Raw genomic sequence first — 22,045 nt, 5'->3', positions numbered from 1 at the left:
ATTTGGGAGTAAATCACTTCCTAACAGGGAAGCAAATGTCTTTATTTTCCATATTCTCCACCTCCTAACATTTTATTATGGAAAATTTCAAATATACAGAAAACTTCAAAGAATTATAAAATGAATACCCAACACCCAAGGTCTATAGTTATTTTATTATATTTGCTTTATATCATATTTATCCATTTATCTATCCTTCTATTCATCTATTAAGCTATCTTATGTTTTCATGCACTTCAGAGTTAGTTGCAGGTCTCAGTATATTTCACCCCTAAATACTTCAGTATGCATATCATTAAGTAGAATTCAATTCTTTTTTGAGATAAAATTCGAAACAATGAAATGCACAGATTTCAAGTGTACTGTTTGATGGGTTGAGCACTTTTACATATAATTGGTAGCCATTCATAGATCTTTGTTTTTGATGTGTCTGTTTAAATTTTTGGCCCATTTTTTATTGGGTGTTTGTGTTTATAATTATTGAGTTATAGGGGCTCTTTTTATATCCAGGATACTAGTCTTTTGTCATATATTTGCTTTGCGAATATTTTGTCCCAGTCTGGAGCTTGCCTATTAGTTTTCTTAATGTCTTTTGAGGAGCAGAAGTTTTTTTAATTTTAAGGATGTCTAACTTACCAGCTTTTCTATTTTTTTTTTTTAAAGATTGGCACCTGAGCTAACAACTTTTGCCGATCTTCTTTTTTTTTTTCTGCTTTTTCTCCCCAAATCCCCCCAGTACATAGCTGTATATTTTAGTTGTGAGTCCTTCTAGTTGTGGCATGTGGGATGCCACCTCAGCATGGCCTGAGTGGTGCCGTGTCCGCGCCCAGGATCCAAGCCAGCGAAACCCTGGGCCGCCAAACCGGAGCGTGCAAACTTAACCACTTGGCCACGGGGCCAGCCTCAGCTTTTCTATTTTGTTTTTTCCTGTTTGCTGTCAAAGAAATCCTTGCTTATCCCCAAGTTGTGAAGATAGTCTACATTTTCTTTTAGAAACTTTATAATTTTAGCCTTAAGATTAGGTGATTTCTTTTTTGTTGTTGTTTGGTATGGTGTAAGGGAGGGATTGAGGTTCTTTTTTTTTAAATTTGACTATTCAATTGTTCCAGCATTGTTTGTTGAAAAGCTTTTCCTTTCTTCACTGGATTGCTTTCATCTGTTTGTCAAAAATTAATTGTGGGTCTATTTTTGCATTTTCATATAAATATTAGGATCAGCTTATCAGTTTCTAAAATGGAATTTTGATTGGAATCGCTTTGAATTTTTACGTCAACTTGGAGGAAAAGTAACATCTTAACATTAGCGAGTCTTCTTGTCCATCGCACAGTATATCTCTCCATTTATGCAGTTCTGTCTCTTAGGAATCTTAGAGTTTTTGGTGTATATGTCTGGCACTTATTTTGTTAAATTTCTCTCTCAGTGTTTCATGTGTTTTGATGTTAGTGTAATTGGAATTACACTATTTTTAAACTTTTTAATAAAATTTTATTTTAGAATAGTTTCAGATTTACAGAAAAATTGCAAGAATAATACGGAGTTCCCATATATCACACATCCAATTTCCCCTGTTATTAACATCTGACATCAGTATGGTATTCTTGTCACAATTAATGAATCATTTTTTATGTTATCATTAACCAAAGTCCATACTTTATTCAGATTTCCTTAGTTTTTACTTAATGTCCTTCTTCTGTTCCAATAATCCATTCAGGCTATCATATTACATTTAGTTGTCCTGTCTCCCAGGAGGTATTGGTGAGGTGTTTTGTAGATCATCCCTTAATTGGGATTTGTCTGATGTTTTTCTCACGATTAGACTGGGATGTGGGTTTCTGGGAGGAAGACCACATGGGTGAAGTGCTGTTCTGATCACATCACATCAGTGGCACACAGCATCAGCATCACGTACCACTGCTAACGTCAACCTTATCATCTGGCTGAAGGGCTGTTTGTCAGCTTTCTTCATTGTAAGGTTACTGCCCTTCCCCCACTGTATTCTTTGGAAGGAAGTCACTATGCACAGCTCACACTTGAAGAGTGGGGAGTTACACTCTGCCTCCTGGAGTGTGAATTATCTACATAAATTAATTGTTTGGAATTGTTCTGCACAGCAGATTTGTTAGTCTCCCCCATTTATTTATTCAACCATTTATTTATATCAACACGGACTCACGGATATATATTTCATACTTTGGGTTATAATCCAGTAAAACTTCATTTATTTTGTTGCTCAAATTGTTCCAGCTTTGACTGTTAGGGGCTCTTTAAGTTGGTTCCTGTGTTCCTTTGACATATTCCCATTATTGTGTTTGTTTTTTCAGCACTTCCTTACTTTCTGGCTCTACAATATGCTCCAGGCTCACTTTCTTAATTTCCTGCTCCAGTTCTAGAGTCAGCCATTGCTTCTTTCACTGGAGAATGGTATTAGAAACCAAGATCTGTATGCTAGGTATGCTCATTGCTACTGGAGTGTCACTGACTCCAGGCCCTCTCAGCTGACAGAGCAAGGAAATATGTGTGTGTATACTAACCTGTGTATATACACATGTCTACAAATATTTCTTTATGTAATTATATCAAGCTAAACATGAGTCTATACTGATGCTTCCAACTCTAATCCGTTACCACATGGATCATTTTAGCTTCCTCACCTTGCTTATTTGTAACCTCACACCAACAGTGAGAAACCTGACTCCCGCTATCCACCATCCATTTACTTAATTGTTCAATTCCAGTTTATATGTATAGTGGCTTCAGAATTGTTTATCTGTACCCCGTGGAAACAATTTTATCAAATAGCATATGGTACTTATGTGCAGTTCCTTTTGTCTAGATTCCATTCATTTACAGAGTTACTTAGGTCAGCTCCTTTTTTCTCCACCACCTTTAGTGAGGTTGTTTCATATATTTGAAATACGTTTTTTTCACATTCTGCATTCCATCTTGGAATCCCTTGACCTCCTAAATTATTTTTTAAAATCTTCAGATTAAGGTTCACATTTTGTTCTGTAAAGTTCTGGGGTTTTGACAAATGTGTGGTGTCATGTATCTACCATTACAGAATTATACAAAAGAGTTTCACTGCTCTAAAATAATTCTTCTGTGCTTCAGCAACCAACACCCTCCCCTCCCCAAACTTCTGGCAACCACTGCTCTGTTTAATATCTCTATATTTCTGTGTTTTTCAAAATGTCGTGTAAATGATATCATATATATAGTATGTAGCCTTTTTAGACTGGCTTCTTTCACGCAGCACTATGTATTTAAGTTTCATCCAGGGGTCAGCCCCGTGGCCGAGTGCTTAAGTTCGCGCGCTCTGCTTTGGTGGCCCAGGGTTTTGCCAGTTCAGATCCTGGGTGCAGACATGGCACCACTCATCGGGCCAAGCTGAGGCGGCATCAGACATGCCACAACTAGAAGGACCCACAACTAAAATATACAACTATGAACTGGGAGGATTTGGGGAGAAAAAGCAGAAAAACAAAAAAAAGAAGATTGGCAAAAGTTGTTAGGTCAGGTGCCCATCTTTAAAAAAAAAAATTCATCCATGTTTTTGCGTGTCTTGATAGCTCATTCCTTTTTATTGCTCACTAGTATCCTGTTGTATTGGATGTACCACAGTTTGTTTATCCTTTCACTTGTTGAGGGACATCTTGATTGCTTTCAGACTTTGGGGATTATGAATAAAGCTGCTATAAACATTTGTGTGCAGGTTTTTGTATAGACATATGTTTTCAAATCAATAGAGTAAATACTAGGAGCTTGATTGCTGGGTCATATGGTAAGACTTTATTCAGCTTTGCAAGAAACTGCCAAACTGTCTTCCAAAATAGCTGTACCATATTTGCCTTCCTGTTGCTCTGCATCCTTACCAACAATTGGGAGTATTGATTTTTTTGAATTTTACTCATTCTAATGGGTGTGAAGTGATATCTCATTACTGTTTTACTTTGCATTTCCTTAATGACAAGCAACAATCTTTTCATATTCTTATTTGTCATCTGTATATCTATTTGGTGTTCAGATCTTTTGACCATTTTTTATTGAATTGTTTGCTTTTTCACAGTTGGATATTAAGAGTTCTTTGTATATTCCTGATACAAGTTCCTTATCAGATATGTGTTTTGTAAATATTTTGTAAAAATGTCTGGCTTTCCTTTTCATTTTCTTAACAGTGTCTTTCACAGAGCAGAAGTTTTAAGTTTTAATGAAATCCAACTTACCAATTTTTTCTTTAATGCATCGTGCTTTTGGTGTTGTATCTATACTTACCACTAAATCCAAGGTCATGTAGATTTTCTCCTATGTTTTTTTCTAAGAAATTTCATAGTTTTGCATTTTACATTTGATTCTGTGATCTCTATTGAGTTAATTTTTATGAAAAGTAGAGGGTCTGTGCCTAGGTTCATTTTTTTGCATATGGCTGTTTAGTTGTCCCAGTACTATTTGTTGAAAAGACTGTCCTTTCTCCATTGTATTGCCTTTATACTTTTGTCAAAAATCAGTTGACTATATTTGTGTCAGTATGTTTCTGGGCTCTTTATTCTGTTCCATTGATCTATTTGTCTGTTCTTTTCGCCAATACCATGCTGTCTTGATTAAAGTAGCTTTATAATAAATCTTGAAATTGGGTAATATGAGTCCTTCAACTTTGTTCATCAGTGTTGTGTTGACTCTTTTAGGTCTTTTGCCTTTTCATGTAAACTTTAGAATCAGTTTGTTGATACTTACAAAATTTGCTGGGATTTTAATTGGGATTGTGTTGAATCTATATATCAGTACAGGAAGAACTGACATCATGACAATATTGAATTTTCCTATCTACAGACATGGAATATCTCCATTTGTCTAGATCTTCTTTGATTTCTTTCACCAATGTTTTGTAGCTTTCCACGTACAGATCTTGTGCATGTTTTGTTAGGTTTGCACCTAAGTAGATCATTTTTGGGGTGCTGTTGTAAATGGTATACATATTTTTAATTTCAAATATCATTGCTGGTATATAGGAAAGCAATTGACATTGGTATGTTGTTTGTGTCCTACAGTCTTGCTATACTCCCTTATTAGTTCCAGGAGGTTTTTTGTTTTTTTTTTTGTAGATTCTTTGCGATTTCCTATGTAGACAGTCAAGTCACCTGTGAACCAAGACATTTTTAATTCTTCTTTCGCAATCTGTGTACATTTTATTTCTTTTTCTTGTCTTTTTGCACTAGCTGGGACTTCCAGAGCAATGTTGAATAGGAGTGGTGAGAGAGGATATCCTTGCCTTGTTCCCAATTTTATGGGAAAAGTGTCTAGTCTGTCACTATTAGGTATAATGTTAACTGTAGAGTTTTTGTAGATGTTCTTTATCAAGTGAGGAAGTTCTTCTTTATTTCTAGTTTGTTAAGAGTTTTTATCATGAATGGGTCCTGGATTTTGTCAAATGCTTTTTCTCTATCAATGGACATGATTGTATGATTTTGCTTCCTTAGCCTCTTATTGCGGATTACATTGATTGATTTTCAAATGTGGAACCAGCTTTGCAAACCTGTAATAGACCCCACTTGGTTGTGGTGTATATTTCTTCTCATACATTTTTTTATTCGATTTGTTTATATTTATTTGGTTGAGGGTTTTTGTGTCTATGTTCATGAGATATATTGATCTGCAATTTTCCTTTCTACCATCTTTATTTGGTTTTGGTATGAGGGTAATGCTGGCCTCCTAGGAAGAATTAGGAAGTGTTTCCTTGGCTTCTGTTTTCTGGAAGGGATGTGGGAGGGTTTTTTGCAGTACAAAATTTTTAATTTTGATGAAGTTCAGTTTGTCGATTTTTTTTCTTTATGAATTGTGGTTTTTGGTGTCATGTCTAAGAACTTTGCCTAGCCCCAGGTCTTGAAGATGTTTTCTTATATTTTCTTCTAAAAGTTTTATAGTTTTACATTTAAATCAGTTATCCATTTTGAATTAATTTTTTGTATAAGGTGTGCGAGTTTTGGTTGAGGGTAATATTTTTGCCTATGGATGTCCAATTGTTCCAGCATCATTTGTCACAAAGACTGTCCTTCCTCCCTTGAATTGCTTTTGCACCTTTGTAAAAAATCGATTTGGTATATTCAAGTTGGCTTCTTTCTGGGTTCTCAATTCTCTTCTGTTGATTTGTGTCTATTCTTCCACCAATACTATGCTGTCTTGATTACTATAGTAAACAAATAGTAAGCAGTAAGTTTAATATCAGGTAGAGTGACTCTCCTACTTTATTCTTCTACTTCCTTTGCCTTATCATATAAATTGTAGAATAAGCTTGTTTATATCTATAAAAAAATCTTGTTGAGATTTTGATAGGAATTGTGTTAAATCTATAGATTATTTTGGAAAGAAGTGACATCTTTACTATGTTGAATCTTCCAGTCCGTGAACATGGTATGTCTCTTCATTTATTTAGATCTTTGATTTCTTTCATCAGCATTTTGTAATTTTCAGCATACAGACTCTGTACATGTTTTGTTAGGTTTTTGCTAGCTATCTCATGTTTTTGGAGTGATTGCAAATGGTATTGTTTTTAATTTCAGTTTCCGTGTGGTTGTTGCTAGTATATAGGAATATGATTGATTTTTGTGTGTTCATCTTGTACCTTATGACCCTCCTGGACTCATTCATTAGTTCCGTGATCTTTTTTGTAGATTCTTTTGGATTTTCTACATAGACAACCGTGTTATCTGCAAATAGGGACAGTTCTATTTCTTCCTTATCAGATGTCTATGCTCTTTATTTCCTTTTCTTGCCTTATTGCTTTGAGTAGAATGTTTGATTGCTTTTTGAGAACAAAAATTATTTATCTTTAAAATCAATTCTCACTGAAATCTAAAATATTTATATTTTATAACAAATAGCAATAACAGATGTTTATTACATATCAGGCATTGATCTAAGTGCTTTATATTTATTAAGTCATTTAATCCAACAACGCTGAAAGTAGGTATGTCATTATCACTCATTTTATAGTGTAGAAACTAAGATCCAGAGAGGTTATGCAATTTGCCCAAGGTCACATATTTTATAAGTGATGGAGCTGGTATTTGGACTTGTAGAGTCTGATTCCACAGATTGGGCTCTTAACACACCCACTGTGCAAAAATCCTGGCTTTTCTCCTAGCTGAGGCAGTCTTATGTTGAAATGGAAGAAGTAGAGGGCAAAGAGAAGGCAAGAGAGAAATGCCAGAAGGAGTCATGGAAAGTCCAAAAGGGCCAGAAGCCTGCACCACTGCCCCTCAGGTCTTGCCTGCCTACTCACAGGTCCCAGCTTGCTGTCTAGACATTTGTCTTTCCTCCTACACTGTACCACACAGCCTGACTGCCTGGGCTGTAGATTTGACATCCCTCCCCAAACTTCCCACACACCCAGGGATTTCAGCATCTATACCTAGTTTCCCACTCTCGATTCAGTGTTATTATTCTTTACTTCTTCTACCACTTCCGTATGTTGGATTTTAAATGCCTTTCAGAATCCAACTCTGAGACGAGGATGCCTAGGAGCTCTGGCTTGATAACCTTATGGCTCATTCTGCCCAACCCCCAACCGTGGTCTTTGATATGATGGAAGCTTAATTAGTTTAGCTGTAGAACCTGGAGTATACATCACCAACTCCTAGGGAAAGCTACTTAGAAGGTGCACTAGAAGACTGGAGTAGCCCTGAGAATAGGAGGAAGAAGCAGAGTCAGAACAGAGGCCTTCAAGGTGATCAAAGACACCTGGGAATGATGTGCACATGTTCCCCAAATTCCACAGACTGAAGGAGCTTAGTAGTTAAAAATCTAGGGCAAGGCAGGAGCGTCACAGACAGCCCAGAGGTTGAAGCAGATGGTAACTGAGCAAATAATGCCTGAATTCAATGGAAATAAGTAATTTGGTGACTACCACACGTTCTGAGGGCAACACCATCTTTCAAGTGTAACTAAAGAGAGAGAATGCCACTGAATCCCCATTCTGATGAGAAGAGACTTGATGAGAAAGCATGTGGTGTAGTTCTAGTATGTAGAAGTTGAAGCAAGGTTTCTGAGACTTGGAGGAAATAAAAGAGGTGAGGAGAGAAAAGTGGTGAGGGGTGGAAGATAAAGCACTTTGCAATGAAAAGAAAAAAGGCTCTCAAACTGTGTAGGACTGTTTTCCAGTCCTGTTATTTTCTTGTCATTTGGGAAAGTTCTCTGGGCCTCAGTTTTCTTTCTCTGAAAAAAGGTCTATAATATCAGTCTTACAGTGTTGATCTTGGGATGTATGTCTATAAAATGTAAATATGTTCATTAAAAATTTTTCCATAGGTTAAGGGTTAAACTTCATTTATCTGGAAATGTCATTCTCGGGAATACTACTTGCCATCCTCTCTGCCAACTATTTTTCATATTCAAATTATTACTGTACACGTTGAGTAAGGAGTTGGGGACTTTAGAAAAGGCATTGTTAAAATATATCTGATGACAGGGACTTTATAAATACCATTTTTCAAGCAGAGAGGTTTGCTTTAATCAGTGTTCACAAATGCTCATTCTAGACCCAGCCTCAGCACACACATTTTTCAGTATACTCTGAGTTGCCTTTCATTTCTTCTCTGATCTTCATCATCCCTTAACGCCCAGTATAAGCCCTCCCTCTGTGCGGCCTTTCCTTGCTTCTACAGCTTGTCTTCCACTTCCCTTTGAATTTCATCCATTGTGATTTGTCAAATTCACATTCCTGCACTCTGCTTTGATAAATTTTCTCATTGGTTCAAAAACAATTTTGCAATGAGATAGTAAGTGTTCTGGGGGAAGGAGTGTGTCTTGTGGATTAGATGTTCGTCCTGTATGTTTTAACACCAAGCCAAGAAGTATGGAGTGATGCCTGACCCTGAAAACCCTCAGATCCACTTCTTATGTAGCTTGATTCTTCAGAACCACCAGTTCCATTCTCTCTGTGAATATTGATGGTGACTTGGTAAGTATGAATTTATTGGTTGATTTAGGGACCAGTGAAATTCAACAATGTGGCTGTGATTTTCACTGAGGCAGACTGGAATAGACTGAGCCTTGAGCAGAGGAACCTATACAGAGAAGTGATGCTGGAGAATTTCAGGAATCTAATCTCATTGGGTGAGGACATGTTCTCTTCCTTTATTTTTCCATTCATATGCTTATTGAACATGTACAGTGTGCTAGCCAGTGTTCTAAGCTCTTGGAACACATCATTGAATAAAATAATAAGGCATTTCTTTTGTCATGGGGCTTATATTCTAGTATAGTGAGACTGACACATACAATAAGCAGCATGTATAGGCGAATTATGTATCTTAAAGGGTAATAAGCTCTACATAACTAAATAATATAAAGAAATATAAGTAGAGCAGAATAAGGAGGATCCAGAGTGCCAGGGTGTAGAGGTAGCTGGCTGACTTTTTAAATTGGCTGATGAGGGTAGGCTTCTACAAGAGATATGTTTGAGCAAAGGCTTGAAGGAGGTAAGCAAGTTAGATACACAGATGTGGTGGAAAACTATTCCAGGCAGGGGAAAACCAGCACTAAGACCCCAAGTTAGGAGCATGCCTTTCCTTTTGGAGGGAAACAAGGAGGCCAATGTGATTGGAGCACAGAGAGCAAGGAGAAGAGGAGACTGGGAAGAGATGCCTTCTGTGTCCTCAAAGTTAAAAAAGTTTAAAGCGTAATTAAATCTGTCAATTTTGTGTTTTATAGATTATTTGGTATTATAAATCAAATTTTTGTTCATTTATTTAAAACCTAAAACTGCTTAATTGTCTAGGTTGGCAAATACAAAATCATTCTGGATATAATATTTTCAGAGTTTCACACAAATTTCTGTCAGAAGATTTTTCGAGATTTTTCTTCATTTGGCATGGCTATGAATTAAGTAGTTCTGATTTGTACTATTTTTATCTGCTTGGACCTGTTTTGAACTGCTTTCTTCTAGTTTGAATTGGCCTCATTTCACTCCATTTGGCTTCTGACCTAGTTTCTCCATCTATTTCAATGTAGGTTCAACCATTAAATTTGCTTTCAATTGGCCAATCTATTTTGGTCTTGTTTTTATCTTGTGTTTCTATCTTGATTCATCCTTCCCTTTCTCTATATATCTTTTTTCTTTTATTGCTAAATTATTTGAAGCAAAGTCTAAATAACGTGTCATACCACTCATAAATATATCACAGTGCAACTCTAATAAGGATATATTTTTTTACGTAACCACTGTGTCATTATCACGTCTCACAAAATTTTCAGTAGTGCTTCGATATCATCTAACACTTAGTCCTTGTTCCAATTTACCTGATCGTCTCAAAGTCTTTTTGCAAATTTGAATCAGGACCCAGACAAGATCCACACATTCCATTTTTTTAAAATGTCTCTTAAATCTTTACCAGTTCTTCCTCCCTTTCCTGATTTTCCCCCAGGCCATGGATCTGTTTGTAATGCTCCAAATCTAGAATACAAATCTATTTTTGAATAATATCATAAAGTAATTTTTGCATAGCAGACTACATGTAAATCAAGAGAAAATAGTTTTGAACTTTACTGAGAGGTGTTCATCAATATGAAAAAAATCACCTCACCAGTCGCAGTGCTGGCTGCAGTGTTTGAGTCACCGCCTCTACAGCACACCTGTACCCCTCACCAATAGAATATACACAAGTCTGTTATCAATAAGCACATCCATGTCTGTCTGCATGTGTAACTGTCACATCCACAAGGATCTCCTATGGCTGTAAGCATCTGATTGCTTCGTTGTATCTCCTAATGTAGTCTCGCCAAGAAATTAACATTGAAATGCATAATGTTTTATTTATTGTAAATCGCTTTCTTTTATTTCTCTTTTAATTTTGGATAGGGCATTGCATTTTTTTTAATTTTTATTTTTTGGTGAGGAAGAGTGGGCCCTGAGCTAACATCTACAGCCAATCTTCCTCTTTTTGGTTGAGGACGAGTGGCCCTGAGCTAACATCTGTGCCAATCTTCCTCTGTTTTGTATGTGGGATGCCACCACACCATGGCTTGATGAGCAGTGCTAGGTCTGCGCTTGGGATCTGAACCCACGAACCCCAGGCTGCCAAAGTGAAGCACGCAAACTTAACTACTATGCCCCTGGGCCAGCCCCTATATTATTTTTTAAAAATTCTGTGTATGGATACATTTTATTAAATATGAATTTCATTTCAGGATAGTAAATGAGATGTTACAAAACATAGACTATATAAAGGAGATTTGGTATTGAGAACCTCTTGTCTGTCTTTTGCCTAACTCTTTAATTCTTTCTTAAGTGGTTCTATCACTCATTCACTCAAAAATATTTATTAACTATTGAATTTTAGGCACAGTTCTGAGTTCTTGGAATATACTAGTGATAAATCTGGGAGAAGGGTGTTCCAGACATAGGAACCAGCCAGTGCAAGGCATTGGGAGGAAAGGTCAGTGTGACTTGGGTGGAGTGAACAAAAGATGGAGAATAGATGGAGTCAGAAAGGCAATAGGTCACCAGAGAATGTAGAACCTAGTGGGCGACTCTAAGGAGCTCGGCTTTTACTCTGAATATTATGGACTTTTTTTTTTAAGTGAAGGGTGCTATTTATTAGAAATGTAGAATAAAGAAGGAAGAGGGAGGATTGGCTTTAGTCACCCACTCCCACCCCATTCTTCTATGCCTGATCTCAGGGCAGAGCTCTCACGGCTCCAGGGAATACTTCCTTTTGGATGGATGAGAGTCAGTCACTCCTCTGAAGCAGCATGGCTTAGCCACTCCTCATCCTGTCCTGAGAGAGTCAGTGCAGTTGGGCTGGGTGTCTGGGAATCTCCTGATTCGGGTGTCTGGATGACGGCTTTGCAGCCCTAGACTGTGGTCAAAGTCCAGAACACCCCCTGTCCCCAGATTTAGTCTATAGGCCAAATTTGGTTAGCTTTTTCCCAAAGAGATTGCATCTATGTCAGGGGGCTTAATTCTCACTGGCTGCTTTTCTTCAAAGACCCACTCAAAGCATCAAGGATCTCATTATTCTTAGAAGCTTTTTTTTTCTTTAAGGACAGATTTAGTAGAATATAAATCTTTGTATGCTAAGTAGTTCAGAGCTATCTATGGTTTGTGTGGAGTGTTTAAGAGCACATCCCAAACCCTGTTTTGTCTCTTCTTACTTTGTGACTGTAGACAAGTAACCTGACCTCTCTCAACCTCAGTTTCCCTGTCCATGAAATTATAATAGCAGGATTAAATTTTATTTTCCTGTAAAGCACTGTATAGCAAAATGTTGGGCCCATAGTAAATGCTATTTATTATGGTAAATAATAATAATAATAATTCTTACAACCCAATTGTCAAGTAATAAAACAAAGACCACTAGAACTTACAAAAAGAAATTCTGAGTTTATTAAATTGTGAGACAAAGGTATAAACCAGTAAAAAATTTTAGTGAATAGTTCACAGAGAGAGAAAAGTCAGGGATATTTAAGTATTAGGAAGGCAGTTTTATGGCATTTGTGCTAATAAAAGATGGAAAACTAGCATTTTGCACAGGACAGAATGAATCCATGGATCTGTACATGTTTGGTTGGAAAAATCCTCTTATTTAGTTGTCAGGAAAGAGTCTTCAGTTAGGGCCAATAAAAGGTCTAGCCTCCTGGGAGTACAAAAAGTTCATGGTTTATCATCTTCGGGTAGTTAGAAACAGGTTGCTATTCAGTTTTGATATTTCTTAGGCAACTCTGCCAAATGGTAAAATTTCTAAATATGCTGATTTGTGGAAAACAGAGAAAAGCAGATCTTGGGCTGACTGGGGGACCAAGAGCCAGCATCATTTAGTCGGTGGTACCTGACTGTCTTCTCTACTGCCGACTCTCCACTTCCTGATAGAACCTGATGCATAATAGTCCTCTAATAAATATCTGTAATGAGTGGGGAAACTCAGATGAAGTTTTCACATATGCTGCCTTTAACCTCTATCCTCTACTCCTTTCTACATTGGAGGACATCCAGACTGAGCGACTCCTATGTCAATCTATTCTTTCTTCTCATAGGAAAAGTCACAAAGGACATTCCCATATAGGTCAGAAAGACTGTTCTCTCCCATTGGAAACAAATGGTTATAGCTGTGTGTGTCAGTGTATCTGGTTATGACTTAGAAGATAATTTTAGTGTAATTACAGATGCTTACAGAGCTGAAGATGCCTCTGATGCTTACTCGAAAGATTCCTTGTTGGAATAATATGTAGAATAGGTTCTGCTGTCAATTTTTTTGGATTCAAATAAAAGATGTAATATATGAAAGTTGAATGCAGTGCATAATCTGAATCTAATCATGGGAAAACATCAGGAATGTTTATCCATATTCTAGAACATGAGGAATGTTCTCTAAAAAAAGAACTGTATCCTTCAAAATGCCAATCTCATGAAAGAAAAAGAGATAAAGGAAACTAAAGAAACATAACAGCATTGTGATACCTGATCCTAGACTGGATCCTGTACTGGAGGGAAAATGCTATAAAGGACATAAGTGGGTCAATTGACAAAATTGGAATATATATGGTAGTTAGATAAAAGTATTATGTAAATGTTAAGTTTACCGAAGTTGATAACTGTATTGTGGTTATGAAAGAATATATCTCTACTTTTATGAGATACACACTGAAGTATTTAGGGGTAAAGGACCATGATGTATGCAGTTTACTCTCAAATAGTTCAGAGAAAAAAATATACACACGTACACACACATATGGATCATACAAATGCTAACAATAGGTTATTTGGGTAAAGGGTACACAGATGTTCTTTGTATTATTCTTATTCTTGAAACTTTTCTGTACATTTGAAATTATTTCCAAACAAAAGTTAAAAGGGTTTGAATGGAAGTCTAGGTCCTTTAAGCACATCTTTGGGAGGCAGACGTTAATCGTGGATGATTAATGGGCTGGATCTTACCATACAACAAGGAAGAAGAGCCCAGTCAGTCTTTCCCACAACTACTCTGACTGAAACTTGTCTTTCTTCAGCAGAACCAAAGCCAGAAGTCTATCCCTGGCCCTCCTGCCCTCTGGCCTTTGGCAATCAGCAGTCTCTCAGCCAACACAAGCTACGCAATCATCCTATTCCAGATTTATCTACAGGAAATCAACTCCAACCAGGGGATCCATACCCAGATGACCAGTAGCAGCAGCAACAACATTCTGATAAAAACCACCGGGGGCCAAAGCAGAAAATCAAGGACTAGGAGGCTCTAAACCCTTGTTCTGGAGGACAAATGAGAGGGAGACTTCAGTGGTTTTCTCTAGCCCACCCCGGGGGCCATCAGTAAGCTTCCGGGAGGCAACAGAGTGTGGAAGGTACAATTCAGTCCAGTCCAGACAGCAAGCTCTGGGGAAGTAGACAAAGTTCCTGGGAGGGTAGAAATATCAGGATTTGGAGGATCCCTTAGCCTGGGATCACCTTTCAGCTAGGCTGCAAGCCGGCTGTCCCATTGTTATAACATTCTTCCCTTTTCTCCAGGAAGAGTATGAGCAACAAGCAAGGCCACATCTGGGGACTTGTTCCAATCCTACCTCTAACTACTCAGGCTATAAACTTTTATCAGCAAGTAGCACAGTAGGGCCCCACAGGGAGAGAACCTTTGCTGTTAGATCCCGGTGAGTCTTACCATATCCCTGAACGCCATGTCTCATCATATCATATAAGCATAGATCCCAGTAAGCCTTATCATATCCAGAAATCCATGTCTTTATCACAGCATCACATCCTGATTGCCAAAACCGGGCCTGAAGGGATGCTTAAAACCCATGGTGGATTGTCTGTCCTCAAGTAAAGAAGAAAGACAATTATATGATGCTGGTAACAATAGCATGCCAGTCTTATAGATGAGGAAATTAAAGCAGAAATGCAGATGATTTGCCCATGCTCACATAACTAATAAGTGGTGGTGCTTGCATTCAGCCTGGTATTCAGCTGGGATTCAGGAGTTTGGGTCTTGGGGTTATTCTGTTCAATTCCTTGCCCTTAAGAAGGCTAGTCCTTCAAATTTCCTTTGGTCTCCTAAAATCTGACTAATTCTGGTATAGCCAAGATTTAGGTGTTTGCTACATTAGACCCATCCACAGACACGTCTTATATGAGGATCCCAATATAGCATATTGAAGGTTTCCAAGGTGGAAACCTCTATAATAAGGCACTGCAGAAGTAGTGCCTGGCAAAAATTTGTGCTTCCTCTGCCTAGAAATGCCCTTCTGGCTTAGAATGCCTTGTTACTGGGAGTGGGAGGGAAGATGGGGAAGAGAAGAGGAAGTGGAAGGGGAGTTCTTCTGCCAAAGAGCACCACAGGAAGCATCTACTAAACTAATGCCATAACTTTTATACCACATCTCTCATCCTCTTGGCCACATTCTTACCCTGACTGCTCTGCACCCAGTTGAAATCAGAGAGCTCCTTGCTCCGTATCTCATGTGCTCCTCCTAGGAGTTTCTCTGTTGATGTAGTGCAGGAAGCCTTTCTGGCAATATGCAAATTTGGACCTGCAAAGGAGTTCAGTCTCCCTGGCGAAATGCTTGACAACAGATGATGGAAACCAGTGGGCAAACACCCAGCCTCCTGTACTGTGTTGGGAGGCAGAAGACCTGCAGCTAGATGAAAGCCAGTTGTCTACAGTGGTGAACAGCTCAATACCCCATTCTGCGGTTGGCTTTCTCTTCCCTGCTTATTCTCCCAGTCCCTTCACTCCTATTTTCTGAGATCATTTCCCAAAATAAACTACCTGCATACAAGTCCCCATTTTACGCTCTGCTTTTTGGGGGAACTAGATTATAGGCACAAGAGCTGAGAGGAGACAAGTAGACCAGCATAAGCCTATGATTCACAGAACTGCTAAACCAAAGGAAGGTCCCTCACTTGATCATTCCCTTTCCTTTCAAATTTACATTCTCTGGGACTCGTGACCTCAGTTGTCTTCTTATTCTCATGTATCCTTATTCTTTCCCTCTCTAATATAATAACATTATATAATATAATAATACAATTATAAATGAATTCATATTTCAACAGTCCTTCAAAATGTCCGTTGGCTCCTGAATTTCCCTGAACCTGCTATATTCCTCCTTAAGTCACAATCAAACTTAAGGAAACAATCTATACTCATTGTCCCCATTTCCTCAAATCTAAGTTCGCCATTTTCTTGCAATTTTTCACGTAAAAGATCATCTGAAAATCCAGGATGAGAACTCTACACTGCAATTGTTTAGGGAGCATCTGAGGATGGGAAACAATTGGGGATCAGAGCCTTGGATAAAACATAAATGCCCCAGATAATCAAGGCTATGTAGGAAAAACGTATCGAGCATCCGGGAAGAGATATTTCAGGAGAAAGAAAAACACTCAACTGTGGCTGCACTGTCAGTAACCTAGTTACCAATAACCTAGTAACCAGTCTTCCATAATAGAAATAGTCCCATAATTGTAGGGACAGGCAAAGCTGAAAGAGGAGAAAGACTTCATGGAAGTTTCATCTTGCCCACAGTTTCCGGACCCATGAGTTACAAATCTTCAACCGCTAACTAGATGACCAATCCTCCAACCTACCTGCTTATCCCAAATGCTCTAAGAAGAACAAGAGGGGCTATCTTCTCTCCCAGGACCCCAAATAAGAAGTCTGTAGCTCTTGATGCCCATTAGGAAGAGACTGATGTCTCCATTTATGAGAAAACTTTGAACTACAAGAGGTTTATAAATGACTCACATGTTTTACAGAGGGACTCAATCACATGAGAATTCTGGCCTCTCCTTCTAGGAAGAAAACTGCTGGAATTTCTCAACTTCCATCACTCTTGGTTTAACTCTCTAACATGGTTTCTCAAACCTCCAGCCCAGCTCTCTTGAGCCCCACACCCTCCTTGTCCTACCCTGCTCTCTGCTCCTTTGGAAACCTTCCTTCTCAGTCATCCAAGCTCCTCATCTGAGAGACTCAGACAGTCTTGGTCCTGCAATCCTAAATCCTCGCTCTGCACTCCGTTGAGCTGGGTTTCTTTCTGAGCTGCCAAAGAGCCTATTTTTTTGAGGGTTTCGATGAATCAAAGTTTCCTTTCTGCGAGTTTAATATTACTGTCACTTTCATAAGAGATCAATGGTGCGCTTTGGCTACAGTGCTGTTGGTGTGGTCCACATTCCCTACGGGGGGCAGGAATGCTTACTTAACCTAGGCGCAAGGAGTTTGAGATCAACTTAGGTGACTTCATTTGGTTTTAACTTCTCTTGGTAAAGCGGTAACTAGAATTGTGTCCTACCCTAACCATAAACTATCAGCTATCTCTGTGAATTACCTAAGTTTATATATGAGAAAGCTACTTTTAATTGTACAGCCTTCTCCAAAACATTGTCAGTAATTGCGTGTGCTAAAATAGATGAAGGAAAATAGTATGTCGTACACTGAGAAGTGAGATTAACTTAACATTTTCTACCTGAGATCCAAAGAAAGAGAAGAGATCATTTACAATGTCATTTATTGGGTTTTTGACTTTATATGCATGAGTTAATTTAATTCTCACAGTAGCAGAAAGTTAAGTAATGAATTTCTCTTTTAACAACTGAATTGACTGGAGATAAATATAGCGTTCAGGGAGTCACATAGCTAGAAAGTGACAGAACTAGCATTTGAATTCAGATCTGTCTCCAAAGTTGCAACTCCTAATCCCTGCACCTCCTTTCTGAACAGCTTGAGAGGGACACCGTCTGCACCCACACGCTCTAACGTTCTACCTCTCAAAGAACTCAGAACTCCTCACCCCAGCCACAGTCTCTGATCTGCCAACTTGTTCACTCACATCTTTCCTGTACATACAGGTTTGCCACCACGTGAGAACCCCCAATCCATTGTCCTCTCTGTCCATTTCATCATTTTTTTGTGTTCACTTTAATCCTTGGATGATTGCTTCAACTGAGTACTTGTCAAGGCTAAATATTCCTTGTCCCTTTGATCTTTCACCAAACCTGCTTATCAAATCTCTAATCTTACATGATTCCACCATCTGCATATTTCATGGCTGCAACTCAGCACAACACATGACAAGGCATGTGGCTCATGCTCCAAATACAAGGTCACAGAATACTTAATTTGCCCTCAGAAATACCAGGTAGTCCTACTATGTCTTGTGAGTCAGTTCCCTTTCCCTTGCTCTGTAAGTATTATTTCAAACCTTTTCCATGCCTTATGAATCTCATTCAATTTCAACTTTCCCCTCACTTTCAGCAGTTGGCTTTGACGCCTATTTGACAAATGAAATAGATATTTTTTAAATTTATTTTATTGAGGTCACATTGGTTTATAACATTATATAAATTTCAGGTGTACATCATTATATTTAGACCTCTGTATAGCCTGCATCGTGTTGACCACCAAAAGTCTAGTTTCCATCCATCACCATACACATGTGCCCCTTTACCGGTTTCGCCCTCTCCCATCCCCTTCCCCTCTGCTAACCACCAGTCTGTTCCACGTATCTATTGTTTGTTTATCTTCCACATGTGAGTGAAGTCATATGGTAATTGTCTTGAAGTCAATACTGTTGAAGAAAGATCTAACATCCTCACCATGAAGCATGCAAACATTCCTGAGCCTCACAAGTTTCTTACACCACTCTCCTTTAAAGGGGGAGGAGTTGTCTTTAATCCCAAGACTGTCCTTTACCACTAAAGTATGTTTGGGTCCTATTCCCTCCTGTCTCTCAGGAATTTTATCTTAGTGATTATAAATTATATTTATCATAAACTAATCCCTCTCTACTGATTCCACTTCCTTAGCATTTAAGCATGAAAAAAACCTGAAAAAAAACCTCTCCTAATCCCATTTTCTCTCCGTCTGTATCTCTTTTCTTTAACAAACTTGGAAGTAATCCCCATTTATTCACTCTTTCCTCTCATTCCACAAACTTCTCAACCCTCTCCAGTCTTGTTTCTATCCCCACCATTTAGTGGACCCTATTGCCGACACCACCGATGATCTTATTTTTTTTTAAATCCCCCTTTTCCCTCAGTCTTCATCTTTCTTGAAGCCTCAGCAGAATTTGATTACTTTCTCCCTATTTAGACCTTTTCTGTAGACTCTCAAGTGTTTTCCAGCTTCTATAGTCACCATCAGCTTTTTGTATGATACTTCACCATTTCGTGCTGGATTGTCTCACATCCCAGTCCTCTCCCTCTTCCCTTTTCATTCTGTACGCTCTGTCTTGCCAATCACATCCATCACCCTCACTTAAATCTCTACTTATTTCACATTACTCAGTCAACAAGGACATCTTCTCCACAGTGGCCACATAGGTAGGGACTGAGGGGGGACATGGAGCTAGAAACATTCAGAGGGACAGAGTTTTAAGGATTAGATAGGATAGATGGAGGGATACTAAAGGAATAGTGACTTCTGGGCACCCATCTGAGACTGGTTTTGTATAAATGTAAAGCTGATTTATATGGGAACAATAAAGAAATATTTTACCCAATTTTAAGATCATGATTGTGTTCTTCATGGTAAGGTAATGGATTGTACCAGATATCATACTAACATAAATGCAGAGTGTTTTACCCTTTCGTCCATTGTATTTGGGGACTGACAAAGGCTCATCCATGTGGCTACTTGTGTGCTCCAACACAGGGGTCCAAAGGGAACGGTGGGCACAGAATCATCTCTGTTTCAGCAATTATGCTAAGCCTTCACATCTTGACAGAAAAGTCCTTGATGTACCCATACTCCCATCTGCTTGGTGTCTGCAAGACTAAGATTCATTCTTTCATTATTACATGAACTCAATAGATCTTAGACAATGAATTTGCCTAAAATTGCCTAAAATTCTAAAGCCAAAAACCAACTACTGCTGAAAATGAGCTATTTTTAATCTGATGAAACTGTTTTCTTCTACTTAGGAACCCTTTTTTTTTTTTTTTTAGTAAAAGCACTTGGACAGATTTTCTGTTTTCCAAAGCTTTATTGAGGTGTAATTTACATGCAGTCTACTGAACACCTTTAAAGTGTACAGTTTGATGAGTTTTGACATTATATATACATCTGTGAATCCACCACTGTAATCAAGGTAATAAACATATCCATCACCCTCCAAAATTTCCTTTTCCTCCTCCTGTAATCCTACCCTCCAATCTCTCCTTCTGCCCCCCGTCCCAAGGCAACCACTGATTTGTCACTATAGTTTAGTTTTCATTTTCTAGAATTTTATATAAGGAGAATCATACAATATATACTCCTTTCTAAAAATTTGGCTTCTTTTACTCAGCATAATTACTTTGAGAATTATCCATGTTGTTATGTATCAGTAGTTCATTCTTTTTTTATTGCCAAGTAATATTCCTTTGTATGGATAAACCACAATTTATCTATTCACCTGGTTCTGGACATTTCCAGTTTTTGGCTGTGTTATGAACATTCACATTTATATTAGTGATTATAAATTATATTTATCATAAACTAATCCCTCTCTACTGATTCCACTTCCTTAGCATTTAAGTATGTTTAAATTATTACCATTCTGGGCATATACTTTGTCTGGGCATACACTTTTGTTTATCTTGGGTAAAAAGCATAAGATTGGAATCACTGGATCATGTAATGAGTATATGTTTGACTTTTTAGAAAACTGCCAAACTTTTCCAAGTGGTTGTACCATTTTATAAACCCACCAGCAGTGTATGAGAGTTTCAGTTCCTCCCCGTTCTTGCCAACACTTGGTGTGGGAAATCTTTTAAATTTTAGACATCCTATTTAGTGATATCTCATCATGGTTATACCTTATATTTCACTAATGGTTAAAGATGTTTAACATATTTTCATTTTGCCCATGTCCTTTATTGGGTGTTTGCTTTATTATTGAGTTTTAAGAGTTCTTTATATATTTTTCATAAAAGCCCTTTATTAGATAGGTAATTTGCAAATTTTCTCCCAGTCTGTGGCTTGTTTTTTCATTATTTTAACTGTGTCTTTCAAAGAGTAGAAATTTGATGAAGTCCAACTTATCAGATTTTTCTTTTTATGTGTATTGTTCTTTTGGTATAATATCTAAGAAGTTTTATAATTTTAGCTTTTATATTTAGTCCTATGTTCCCTTTTTAGTTAATTTTTGTGTACGGTGTAAAGTATGGATTGAAGTTCATATTTTGCATATGGATATCCAACTGACCTAACAGCATTTGTTGAAAAAGACTATCATTTCTTTACTGAATTGCCCTTACAAGTTTGTCAAAAATCACTTGTCACATACACATGGGTCTATTGCTTGACTCTCTGTTCTGTCCCTTTGATCTACTGTCTTAATGCCAATATCATACTAACTTTATTACTATAGCTTTGTAGTAAGTCTTGAAATCAGGTAGTGTTAGTTGTACAATTTTGTTCCTCTTTTTCAAAGTTGTTTTTGGTATTCTAGATCCTTTTCATACAAATTTAAGAATTAGCTAGTCAATTTCAACAACAAAAAAAGCCAGCTTGGATCTTGACTGGGATTGTTTTGAATCTATTACTTAATTTGGGGAGAATTGACATCTTAACAATACTGAGCCTTCTGACCCATGAACATGGTACATCCCTCCATTTATTTAGGTCTTCTTTAATTTCTGTCAGCAATATTGTATAGTTTTCAGTGTATAGACCTTACACATATTTTGGCAGATTTATCCCTAAGTATTCCATATTTTTAATGTAATTATAAATGGCATTGTTTTGTCAATTTCAATTTCTGATTGTTCATTGCTAGTATGTATAAATACAGTTGATTTCTTTATATTGATCTTGTAGCCTGAAACCTTGCTAAGCTTGATTATTAGTTCTAGTAACTTTCTTATAGATAGGATTTTCTACATAGACAATCATGTCATCTGTGAATAGAGTTTTATTTCTTCCTTTACTTTCCTTTAATAAAAAAATCTCCTGTTTTTAAAAATAGTTCTTCCCTATGGTAGGCAGAATTCTAAGAGTGACCCCAAATGAACTCACCCTTGTACGAACCTCTCCCCTTTGAGTGTAGGTGGAACCTATGACTATAATGAGATACTACTCCTGTGACT

General features: G+C 37.7%; 1 protein-coding gene across 1 annotated transcript in view; it reads left to right on the top strand.

Moving 5' to 3' along the window:
* FBXW12 (F-box and WD repeat domain containing 12) overlaps nt 1–22,045 on the top strand; it is a 122,853-nt gene that overhangs the window by 9,117 nt on the left and 91,691 nt on the right.

The sequence above is a fragment of the Equus asinus genome, chromosome 21, assembly GCF_041296235.1.
Source record: "Equus asinus isolate D_3611 breed Donkey chromosome 21, EquAss-T2T_v2, whole genome shotgun sequence".
NCBI lineage: Eukaryota > Metazoa > Chordata > Mammalia > Perissodactyla > Equidae > Equus > Equus asinus.
This window is presented reverse-complemented; position numbering and strand designations above follow the sequence as displayed.